Source organism: Mustela nigripes, chromosome 12 (assembly GCF_022355385.1).
Source record: "Mustela nigripes isolate SB6536 chromosome 12, MUSNIG.SB6536, whole genome shotgun sequence".
NCBI lineage: Eukaryota > Metazoa > Chordata > Mammalia > Carnivora > Mustelidae > Mustela > Mustela nigripes.
In genome coordinates, this window is record NC_081568.1 from 57540147 (window position 1) to 57552684 (window position 12538).

Here is a 12538-nt window from a genome sequence, read left to right on the forward strand (position 1 = left end):
ATGCTGGGCACAGAGCCTGCTTTAAAGAAAAAGCTGGTTATTACTTTTTTTTTTAAGTTGGTTATTACTCTTAAGTTGGTCATCATGTCTCTTTGCCACTAAATACGTCCATGTTTGTCCGTATATGTGTATATAAGAAACAAAACGTGTTCTTACATAACTACGCTACGTCCAGTTTTAATAAGCTTCTGTTAAACTATTTAAATACTTTGCAGAGTGCCCCGCAGCGTGTAGGTGCCAGTCACCGTTGCTGTGGTTCGTAAGCTCTCTTGATCAGTCCTCTGTGTGTGGTCCACCTGGGTCAGTGGCAGTCCCGAAACAGGCAGAGCCTTTATGCCGTTCTCCCAGTGTGGGCCCGGTTCCCAGCCCCAGCGGTATCCGTGGGAGCCCCACATCCCTCCCAGGCCACAGGGATGCTGCCTGCTCCACGAGGCCTTCCCTCATCCACCATCTCCCGCCCGGCTCCCGCCCGGAAGGGATCTACTTTAAGTCCAGTCTCTTCTAGTCCAAAGCAGGGAAAACCCATATCAGATGGCTCTGGGAGGAAGAAGCTGCTGTGAGCTTAGATTTCACAGGAATCTAAGGAAGGGAATAGAGGCCCGCACTGCTGGGCAAGTGGGACTGCAGCTGGAGGCCACCAGAGGTTTCTGCTACCTCCTGATACCTGCAAACAGCAGATCTAAAATGTGTTCATGAATTCACAGTCAGTTCTGCCTCTAACTTGCCGTGTAAACTTGGGCAAGCTGCTTAATCTCTTCGAGCCCCCATGTCCTTGCTTCTTACAAATAAAGCTAAAAGAATAGCCCAGATTTTATTGAGTGCTAAGTGCTGCACTAAATGTCTTATATTTACTCAACCAACTGTCTAAGGGAGGTGCTCTAACTCTTCCCATCTACAGAGGAGGAAGTGGGGGCATGGAGGACCTAAGTTAGTTGCCCAAGGTCACACGGCTAGAAGGTGGCCAGGCTGGGATTCAGTCTCAGGCTTCTGGCTCCAGAGCGTCCGCTCTTAAATGAGCACCCATTCCAAAGGGTTCTTGGGAGAACTGCAGCATGAATGCTTCCACGCAAGGCACCTAGCAGACAGCAGGGCTCAGACTTAAGGACTCACAAATGCTAACAGCTTAGACATTATCAGAGCTCTAGGGGACCCTTATCCCCACCATGGCCCCAGCCTGTCTCATAACCCTCCAGCCCAGCTGTTAACCACAGTTAACTCAGTGGCCAAAAATTTAGTGCTGATTTGGAAAATTACAGAGCTGACCTTGAATTGGGCTCACCTGGTACTGGAAACCAGACTCAGGGATCCTGTGGTACCAACCACAGCAGCTGCCTGCCCAGAGAGTCTGTGGGCAGTTGGCCATCCCTAGATCATCCTTTCTCAGAACTTCTGAGTTGATTGTTTTGATTCTGTGGCAGTGAGTAGGACTCAGTGGTTCCTGTATCTGAGCGCATGCTCGATTCAGAGCCCTCCTCTGGCCTCCTCCCCGCATGCTCTATTCAGAGCCCTGCTCTGGCCTCGTCCCCGTGTGGCAGACTCCCACTCATTAGTGTGACCCCTACCCTCTCGCTGCTGGAAGTGTGGGCTGTGGACCAGCACAGCAGCACTGCCTGGGATCCCGCTTGTTAAGACTGCAGGATCTCAGGCGCCTGGGTGGCTCTTGGGTTCAGCCTCTGCCTTCGGCTCAGGTCATGATCTCAGGGTCCTAGGATGGAGCCCCACATTCGGCTCTCTGCTCAGCAGGGAGCCTGCTTCCCCCTCTCTCTGCCTGCCTCTCTGCCTACTTGTGGTCTTTCTCTCTGTCAAATAAATAAATAAAATCTTAAAAAAAAAAAAAAAAAAGAACGCAGGATCTGACTCCACCCCAGGCCCACTGAATCAGAAACTGGTTTTGGCTTTTTGTTTTTCATATGGAATGCTTCACAAATGTGTGTATCTGCCTTGCACAGAGGCCATGCTAATCTCTGGATCGTTCCGATTTTAATGTATGTGCTGCCGAAGCGAGCGGCAGAGACTGCATTTTAGCAAGATCCCGGTGGTCCTTAAGCATGTTGATGTTCGAGTAGCACTAGCTAGACCATTCAATAGGGCTTACTACTTCACAGCCCTGGTTTTTCTGTTTGTTTTAATTTTTTGTTTTGTTCTGTGGCTGACTGCCTCTTACTAAGCTCTGATGTTGAGCACACCACATATTTGTAATATCAGTAAACATTGGATTATTACAGTCAGTCCTAAACAGCATCAGGGGAAAAGAGTTTCTCAGCCTGCTCCCAGAGCTCCACATGGAATAAGGGAATGAAGCTGGATGGGTATGAAGGTCAGTTCAAAGGAGGTCACCCTGCCAAGAAAAGGCAGGTCGGGAGACTAGCGTATTCAGCGGCTGGGCCAGAGCAGAAGGGGGCTGTGTGGGAAGTCCCCAGGGTGGCAGAACATGGCCCTTGGGGACATGGGGCTGTTGGAAGGTGGAAAGTCTTAGGAGGGTAGTGCCTCTGACTCTAACACATAATATGGAGGTGGCCCAGCAGGCAGTGGGCAGAGATCACAAAGGCAGGGTTCCAGCCCTCAGGGAACAGTAGCAAGAGCAAGACAGGGAGGCGTAGGGTCCTTGGGAAGGTCCCCCCATAAGCTTCCCAGGCAGGGGCTTGAGCCAGTGAAATAAATGGCTGGACTAGCTCGGGGTAGGGAAAAATAGTGCCATGAGGGTGCCAGCAGAAACAGTGCCGATGGCCTGGGTGGAGGAGCCACAGTGGCTGGTGGAGCCAGAGTCCTCACCTGCAGCCCCGGGTCCAAGCCAGGAGGAGCCTTTAGGGGGTGGTACTGGGGTAACAGAGACCAGACTCCCAATGGAGCACCCAGGATGGAGGGGCAGGGAGCCAGTCACGGGCAATAGAGAAGGTCTGTAAGACGTCTGTAGACTGCCTTGCCTTTCCTGACACGAGGTTGGCAAGGAGGTGTGGCCAGATTCCAGAAGGCTTACCTGTCACTGCTCGCTGGGCCCTGGTTCACCTGTGGACAGCCTTTTGGCTAAAGTGTGGACTTTGCCCCGACACCTTCCTGAGATAAGGCCCACCGTCATCCCATGGAACACAGTGACAGCCGTCCACGTGAGTGGAGTTCCTCACACCCTGCTGGGGTTCGCTTTCGGTTTGTTTGACGTTGGTCATGTCTGTCTGTGTAAAAGGACTGAAGAACGAGTCATTAGTGAGCTGTCCAAAGTCCCTTTGGGAACATTCCAGGAAAACAATATTCCATCAAAGCCACAAGTGGCTTTTTTTTGTTGTTTTTCCCGTTCCTTCAAAGCAGGGTTTCTCAGAGTGTGGTCCATAGACCTCCTGCCTTTGACTCCCCCAAGGAGCCCACAGAACAGATTCCTGGGCCCCCACCTGAAATACACTGAATCCGAACCTCAGCGGGGGCTTCCAGGATGCTGCATCTTTATTGGATTTGATTTATTGGAATCTAATCTTAAATATGCCTCCCAGACAATTCTAACACGCCTTAAGCTTGAAACCCTCTCCTCCCCGCGCCAGGAAGCGCTCTCCTTGCTTTCCATGAACCGAGTGTGTGCCCTGCCTGCTGATTCTCCCTCTGAGCCCTGCTGCCCATCTCCCCTCCTCCGGCTTAAAGACCTCCTCTTGAGGGAGCCTGCTTTGTCCCAGCTTGCGTAAGGGCAGCTGCTGTGCACCTTTTCCCCCATGCATCCACCAGGAGCCATCCTCCTTTTCAAGTCCATGTTCTCCACTGAATGGGGTAGTGGCCTATCAGCCACCTGGGCCCAGCACTGCCTCTTGCACACAACTGTACCAGTAAACAAGTGGATGGATACTCCCAAAGTCACCTGAGAGGCGACAGGAAAGTCCCGGAATAAAGGATGATGATGATAGACGCTTCCTGGTGAGAATCTGTCACGTCCTGACTCTTTTGGTCAGTCTGAAGTCCTAAGTCAGGTTTTGGACCCAGAGAGCCAGTGTTGGACCAGAGAGCTCCCAGGGCTCTGAGTGTCTGGGGACACCGCCCACCTGTATGGGGCGGAGGCGTCTCCTGTGGGAGCCGAGCTCTCTGTCTGCCGCTCAGGAAGTCTCCTGATGTGGAGAAAAAAACTCAAGGATGGTGTGCCAGCCCCGGCCCAACCCCACACCCAGGGCCGCTAGAATGTGCAAGCCTTCGCCTTGTCATGAGGCATTAAAAAATAGAGCTTTGGCACCATGGAACTCCCATGAGTTCTTTACCCCCAAGTTTCTCAGCGTTTGCTACCGTGATTTTCTGCGTAAGGCTCCGTATTGCTGTTTGCCAAACTGGTAACTGTTGGCCCAGCGGGAATCCCATGGCCTGTCTTCGTCGCATCAGTGAAGGGAGAGCCAGCTGTCTGTGGTCGAAGAATGCTGCCCATCACCCATCTCTGAAAAACTAGCTGCAGTTCCTTACTCTTCACTGGAGTACCACAAAACCTGCTGTAGGAGTCCAGGGTCCCTCCTCTGAGCTTGCCTGCTTATCTGTGTGCATGGCACGGGCAGGGAGGTGGGGGCACCTGGAGGGACTCTGGGGTTAGCCTAGACTGCTGTGACCTCAGGGGACCTCAGCACAGGAGACAGCTGACCTCTTGATGCATGAGGGCAGGGTAAGGGCAGTCTGCTCTCAATCCAAAGTGGGGCCAGAACCTTCCTTGGTTCTTTGAAGAGAAAGGAGTGGCTGAATTGGAGGGGCAGGGCTGAGCCGCTGAGGACTCAGCATGCAGCAGGCTCTCAGCAAATGCGGCTTGAGTTGAGTTGGTAAAAGGGAAGCGTCCAGTTCTCGTTGATGTGGGCTGTGTCAGAATCTTCAGGCGTTTGCTATAATGTCATGAGGGAATCAGGTATTAGAAGATCATAGTTAATTACTGAGTTTCTTTTGTGTATTTTTTATAAGGATATTATTTCTCAATCTATTCCCTTTCTTTTCTCATCTCCCCGGATTACACTCAATTTGTTTCTAGGAGGAAGGCAGTGCTGTGCATTATTTGGTCAGGATTTTATATTCAAAGATAATAAAGTTCAAAAATCCCTCTGGATGCTGATGAAACTTCCTAGAGGTTGTGACAGTCACCGTGTACCAAGCCATTGTACATGCATTCACTATTTCGCTTGTCCTCACCTTCCGGATGAGGCTGCTGAGGCCCAGAGAGAGCAGGGATACAGGGAATTTATCAGCGTCACACAGCAAGTTGGCGTGAGGTTGGGTTTCCATCCAGGGCTCAGTGCTCATCACTGCCGCATGGTCTCCTGGAGGTCGTTGGCTCGCGCTGATGTAACATTGCTAACACTCTTTGAGTTCTCCACCGCTTCTCAGAGGGTTTTGTGTATGTGTCCTGATTTGAGAATTAGTTAAGCTCTTGCACTCTCCAGGGTGCAGCGACTGGAATCCAGGCGCTGGAGGAAGTTCCTGTCTCCTTCCTAAAGTCCACGGGCAGCCAGATCCCACAGACCCTGCTCTGCAGGACAGTGAGGACAGGAGGTGTTGCCCAGCGGTTGGTGGGCAGCATGGACGGAGATTGTGGAGGGGGTGGGGTCATGATGACCCACGGGGCACCTGATCCCCCGTCAGCTCTCACACTCGGGCCCTCTCCGTGCCACAGCCTCCTCTCCTAGTTCCCTCTTTGGCTCCTGCCCTCTTAGAGTCTTAGCTGTTTGGAAAATTGAACACAGAGGTCTTTTCAGAAAGAGTCTTGTTCTCCAGTATTCCTGGTGTCCTTACTCACTGGAGAGAGAGACAGACAGAAGCAGGATTGCGTGGGAAGGAGAGGCAAGTGTATGGGAACCATTGAGATGCAATTGCTAATGACTCCTGGAATTTGTGTCCTAAACGTCCAACTTGCATGCAGGGGTGCTGCCTGCCTTTGTGAGGGGCCAGGCCTCACTGAATGATGTGTTATCAGAATGGTACCATAGCCTTCCGACGGCTCGAAGATCCTGGTGTTAGGAGGACACGGCCATGAGGAGATGGAGAGCCCTTTCTACATAGCATGATTTAGCTTTCATTATATAACCCCTGGGCCTGCTGGCCCTTTGTTCTTATTCTCTTTGACAAAGGATTTTTTTTTTTTTAACTTTCTGATTAGAAACCAGTAGTGTAAGCCTGCTAATCACCTCTTTTGGCTTGGCATGTGAACCAGGGAAAGGCCATAGCATTTAATCTGTTTGCAAGGGCCCTCTCAGTATCAGAAGTTCAGAAAAGTCGTCGTGCCCCCCTGCCCACTTAAAAAAATTATTTAGGGTCATTTCTACTATAATTATAATAATAGACATTCGGAGATGTATTACTTTTTAGTTTACTTTTTGAAACATTAGTTTACTTTTTAAATCACGTAATTTGGGGGTGCCTGGGTGGCTCGGTTGATTTAGTATCTGCCTTCGGCTCAGGTTGTGATCCTGGAGTCCCAGGATCAAGCCCCACGTCAGACTCCCTGCTCAGTGGAGAGTCTGCTTATTCCTCTGCCCCTCCTCCTTCTCTGTCAAATAAATAAAATCTTAAAAAAAAGAAAAAACATGTATTTTTGATTGGGTAAAATATACATAAGATTTACCATGTGAACCATAGTAAGCATCCAGTTCTGTGGTGTTAAGCACATTCACTCTGCTATGGGACTATTACCACTGTCCATCTCCAGAACTCTTTCCATCTTGTAAAACTGAAACTCCTCTTTTTTTTTTTTTTAATTTTAAGATTTTATTTAGTTTTTTTTTAACACAGCAAGACTGACACAACAAGAGAGGAAACACAATTAGAGGGAGAACAGGCATCCTTGCAGAGCAGAGAGCCTGATGCGGGGCTCCATCCCAGGACCCTGGGATCATGACCTGAGCTGAAGGAGGATGCTTAACCCACTGAGCCCCTCAGGCGCCCCAAACTGTGCCTCATTAAACTCTCTGCTCCTCGTTTGCCTCTCTGTAGCCCACGGTGGCCACCATTCTACTTGCTGTTTCTACCAGTTTGACTGCTCGGGCGACTTCATATGAATGGACTCCCACGGTATTTGTCTTCTTGTGACTGGTCTGTTTCATTCAGCGTGACGCCCTCCAGGTTCATCCATGGTGTCCCATGAGGCAGAATTCTTTCCTTCTTTGAGGCTGACTAGTATTCCATTGTATGTAGATGCCATGTTTTGTTTATCACTTCCCATTCACGGGCCAGGGTTGCCCTCCCCATTAGACTGTCATGAATAGCGAAGCTCCAGACACAGGTGTACAAATATCTGTTCCCGTACTTGCCTTTAAATCTTTTGGCTTTATTCCCAGAAGTGGAATTTCTGGATCATATGGCAATTCCACTTAGAATTTTTTGAGGAGTCCCTGCACTCTTTTCCACAGTAGCTGTACCATTTAAACCCACAGCAGCAGGGTGCAGACCTTCCCTTTTCCCCACCCCTTCACCAACACATTTGTGATTTTCTGGGTAGGTGTATAGTAGCCATCCGAATGAGTGTGAAATAGCATCCCGTGGTTTGGATTTGCGTTCCCCTGATAATAAGCAGTGTGGAGCATCTACACAGATATTCTTAAAAAATCTAACTCCTCAGGGCACCTGTGTGGCTCAGCTGGTTAAGCGTCTGCCTTCAGCTCAGGTCATGATCCCAGAGTCTGGGATCAAGGCCCCGCATCAGGCTAGTGGGGGGTCTGCTTCTCACTCTGACTCTCCCCCTTCTCATGCTCTCTCTTTCTCTCTCTCAAATAAATATAATCTTTTAAAAAAAATAAAAAATCATCATGTCCTTTCAAATAGAGAGAGGCAGTAAAATATATGTTCAAGGAGTTGAGTCCTAGAAGCCACACTGCCTGGGTTTATTGCGAGTCCCACTCCTTACTGACTTTTGTTACCTGGGTCCACTGCAAGACTTCTCTGTGCTTCAGTTTCTCATATGTGAAATGGGAGCGCATGAAAACAGATCTCACAAGCCTACTGGGAAGACTCAGGGCATTAATCCCGTTATGTCTTGTAGAATACTTGCTATGGATGGGCCGACGGCTTTGCGTCATTACTCTTAGTGGACAGAGTTTGAATCTGCTGCCTTCCATCAGCCAGGGATAGTTTTCTTCTCTGCCAACTCTTTTTCAAGTAGGGGTGTTTGAGGTGAGATGGTGGCTAGAATCTGGTGGCTTTTCACATCCCAAGGGTGGGCACGTCAGGGGGAAGAAGAACCGTGGCAGCCTTTGATACCGTCCTGAAACCTGACAGAATCTGGTTTGGAGAGTGAGTGTTTACAGAGCTGGTAATTGGTAGGGAAGTGGGACTGGGCCTGGCCATCTAGTGGAAAGGAAGCTGCTGTGGTTCCTCAACCAGTAGGCTTTACAGCAAGTAACCATCTGGAGGAGGAATAGCTCCTAATGCCTTAAAGGAAGACAGCTAAGGTTTGGGTTGCTACCCGTATGACCATAGGGCCTGGGTAACTGTTCCCAGGCCCGCATTGCCTGTGTCCCCTGTGTCTCAGTGTCTGAGCCTCCATATAGTGCCCCATCTGTAGAGCATTAGCCTCGTTCCAGAGAGATCAGGGTTTGCTTTCCCTGAGGTAAATTCCAGGCATGCCAGGAGAAGCCTGGGGTTACAGCTTTCCCTCTGCTTCCCAGAGCACACCTCTGACTTGGTACCCTCAGGGGAAGATGTCCTGGCAAAGTCATCCTCATTCCTGATCCTTCCCTAAAGCCTAACCCAATTTCCTTAGCCAAACAAGAGGAGCAAACTCACTGAAGGAAGGGAGAGCTTCCCTTCTCCTGCCTTCACCTGGTTAACCATCATTTCCTCAAGAAATCATTCCCTGACTCCCCAGATGGGGCCAGGTTCGGTGTTTACATACGCTCGTAGAGCAGTATTCTTTTCCTTTAAATCAGTTGTTCGATGATAATTAGCTAATTAGATCTCATGTGTTTTCTGTTTAATGTCAGCCTAGGACTCTTCTAGACAGCCATTCTCAAAGTGTGGTCCCTGGCGGTCCTGGAGATTCTCGGAGGGGGTCTGTAAAGTCAAAACGTCATGATAATACTAAGAAGTCATTTGCCTTTTTTATGTTGTGTCTATCATGAGAAGACTGTGGAGTTTCTAGAGGCTACATGATATATGGTTTTGCAACAGGCTGATGCAAATACATCTCTTAGGACTCAGCTGTCTGTTAAGCCATACATTAAAGTTTTGCAAAAATATAAAGTAATGTGGCTCTTCTCACCAATTTTTTTGGAGGGAACTTAGAAAAACATTTAAGTATAAAAGCACTTAAATTATAAATCTGTTATACAGTAAAATGTTTTAAAATTTATATTAAATTTATAAATATAAAATTATATTTAATTATAAGCATGTGTGTGTTAACATGCGATGGGATTACTGTTTTTATTTTCAAAGAAATTAATAAATATTTTCAAATTTTTTCTGTTTTGATTCCTAGTATGGTAAATATTGATAAAGAAAACACACATAAACAGAACCTCTTTGGTGTCCTCAGGTTTCAAGATAGTGAAGGGGACCTAAGACCAGCGGGTTTGAGAACTGCTACCCTAATCATGAGTCAGTAACCTCTTTCTATGAAGATCTAGATGGTAAATATTTTAGGTTTTGTGGATGATACCACTTGTCCTAGCCACTCAAATTTAGAGCACAAAGGCTGTCATAGATAATATGGAGACAAATAGGCATGGCTTGTCCCACTGAAAACTATGTTTACAGAAGCAGGCGCGGCATGCGTTTGGCCTGCAGGCGATAGTTTGCCATCCTCTGCTCCAGACGATAAGCTACAGGTCAGGAACCCCATCTAATTTGTTAATTACTTTATCCCCAGTACCTACCCCCTGGTCTGGTCTACTTAGTAGGTATTCAGCACTTTCAGCAATTTAGCTGCTGGCAGCACAAGTCAGAATGTATAAAAAACAGTGGTTTAGCTTCAAGATTTTTTTTTTAAGATTTTATTCATTTATTTGACAGAGAAAGTGAGAGAGCACAAGGAGGCAGAGCAGCAGAGGGAGAGGGGGAAGCAGCTCCCCACTGAGCAAGGAGCCCAATACGGAGCCTGATCCCAGGACCCTGGGATCATGACCTGAGCCAAAGGAAGACTTTTTTTTAAGATTTTATTTATTTATTTGACAGAGAGAGAGATCACAAGTAGGCAGAGAGAAGAGGGTAAGCAGGCTCCCCACTGAGCAGAGAGCCCGATGCGAGGCTCAATTCCAGGACCCTGAGATCATGACCTGAGCCAAAGGCAGAGGCTTAACCCACTGAGCCACTCAGGCGCCCCCAAAGGTAGACTCTTAACGACTGAGCCACCCAGGTGCCCCTTAACTTCAAGATTTAACTTTACTTCTTTATCATATTAAAAAAAAAAAATCACAAGACAGGCCAGTCAGGGTTGGAGCAGTAGCTGCACATGGTCACCAGGGACCCAGGTTCCTTCAGCATCTCTGCTCCACCATTCTTAGCATGTTTCTTCCATCGTTATACTCACATGGCTCCAACAAAGCTTAAAAAGGCTCAAGGGAATAAAGTTAATCTGCCAATAAATTAACTGCCATCATGACAAAACTTTTTTTTTTTTTTTTTTAAGATTTTATTTTTTTTTTGAAAGAGCACAAACAGGGAGGAGAGAGAGAAGCAGGCTTCCCCCTGAGCAGGTCCTGGATCCCAGGACCCCGAGATCACGACCCAGGCTGAAAGATGACATGTAATCGACTGAGCCAACCAGGCACCCCACAACAAAAGTTTTTTTTGTTTTGTTTTGTTTTTGTTTTTTAAAAGATTTTATTTATTTATTTGACAGAGATCACAAGTAGGCAGAGAGGCAGACAGAGAGAAGGAGGGGAAGCAGGCTCCCTGCTGAGCAGAAAGCCCGATGTGGGGCTCGATCCCAGGACCTTGAGATCATGACCCGAGCCGAAGGCAGAGGCTTAACCGACTGAACCACCCAGGCGCCCCACAACAAAGGTTTTTAAAGACAGAACACAAAATCCAGATTCTCAGCAGCTCAGTCTTCCCCATGTGCAGCACAGACTAGAAAAGGTACTTAAACATAGGAGGAAAGACAGCAGAGACAAACTCAGAGATGGCAGATAACGGAATTAGCAGAAAAATGACCTTAAAGTAGCATAGGTATGTTTAGAATTCAAAGGAGAATACACCAGTAGAGAAATGGAACCAAATAAAAATTCTGGATGAAAACTATAGTAGTTGAAGTGAAAAATCCAGGAGGGGGATCGAATGGTAGATTGGATGTTGTAGGAAAACGGGGGCACTGAACATGAAGTCAGGGCAATAGACACTATGCAAACGGGGCCCAGAGAGAACAGCAGAGAGAGAGAAGGTCAGAAACTCAGCAATCTGTGGGACATTCAGCAGTCTAAGAAATGTGTATTTGGATTCTTCAAAGGAAAGAGAGTGAGACAGAAATTGAGGAAGTAAATATATTGGAAGACGTAATGACAGAAAAGTTCCATGGTCGATGAAAATTAACCCACAGACCGTTGAAGGTCAGTCCCCCACACAGGAGAATCGTGGGAAGAATCCCACCTAGACACATCATAATCAAATTGCTGAAAACTAAAGACAAAAGAGAAAACCCTGGGGCACCTGGTGGCTCAGTGGGTTAAGCCTCTGCCTTCGGCTTGGGTCATGATCTCAGGGTCCTGGGATTGAGCCCTGCATGGGGCTCTCTGCTCAGCGGGGTGCTTTCCCCCGTCTCTGCTTGCCTCTCTGCCTACTTGTGATCTCCGTCTGTCAAATAAATAAATAAAATCTTTAAAAAAAGAGAAAACCCTTAAAATCAGGTAGCAAATAAATATGCACAATATAACAGGAGAACAATGAGCCCTGTTACTGTCTTCTCATCAGAAACAAAGGCCCCCAAATTGAATTATATCTCCACAGTGCTAAGCCAGGGGGTTGGGGGACCGTCACTCTACAATGCTATATCCAATGGAAAAAGTCCTTTAAACATGAGGGTCAAATCAAGATATTTTCAGATAAAAGCTGAGAGAAATTCTCACCAGCAGACTTACACAAAAAGAAATGTCAAAAGAAATTCTTCAGGCTGAAAGAAAAGGATATCAGATGGACACTTGGATCTCCATGGGAAATTAAGAGCCCCGGAAATATAAATGACTTCAACGTTTTCTTCATTTCTTTAAAAGATAATTGTTTAAAGCAAACATAATAGTGTATTGTGGATGATTTCTCTAGAGTAGGAAAAAAAGAAACAGACAAGACAAATAGAAAACAACTGGCAAGTTTGTAGACTCTAATCCAGATATATTAATAATTTATTAAGAGTAAATGGATTAACAGTCTAGTTAAAAGGTAGATACTGGGGGCACCTGGGTGACTCAGTGGGTTAAGCCTCTGCCTTCAGCTCAGGTCATGATCCCAGGGTCTTGGGATCAAGCCCCGCATCGGGCTCTCTGCTCAGCGGGGAGCCTGCTTCCTCTTCTCTCCCTGCTGCCTCTCTGACTCCTTGTGATCTCTATCAAATAAATAAATAAAATCTTTTTAAAAAAAAAAAAAAGGTAGATACTGTCGGGTTGGGGAGGGAAAA

The 12538-nt window shown here is 47.4% G+C and overlaps 1 protein-coding gene and 1 non-coding gene across 4 annotated transcripts in view; one reads left to right on the forward strand and one right to left on the reverse strand.

The window, feature by feature from the left end:
- WWC1 (WW and C2 domain containing 1) overlaps nucleotides 1–12538 on the forward strand; it is a 151604-nt gene that overhangs the window by 16819 nt on the left and 122247 nt on the right. The window lies entirely within an intron of this gene.
- LOC132028990 (U6 spliceosomal RNA) lies at nucleotides 1905–2006 on the reverse strand. The gene has a single exon (XR_009407635.1). It is a non-coding gene; the product is annotated as a U6 spliceosomal RNA (small nuclear RNA).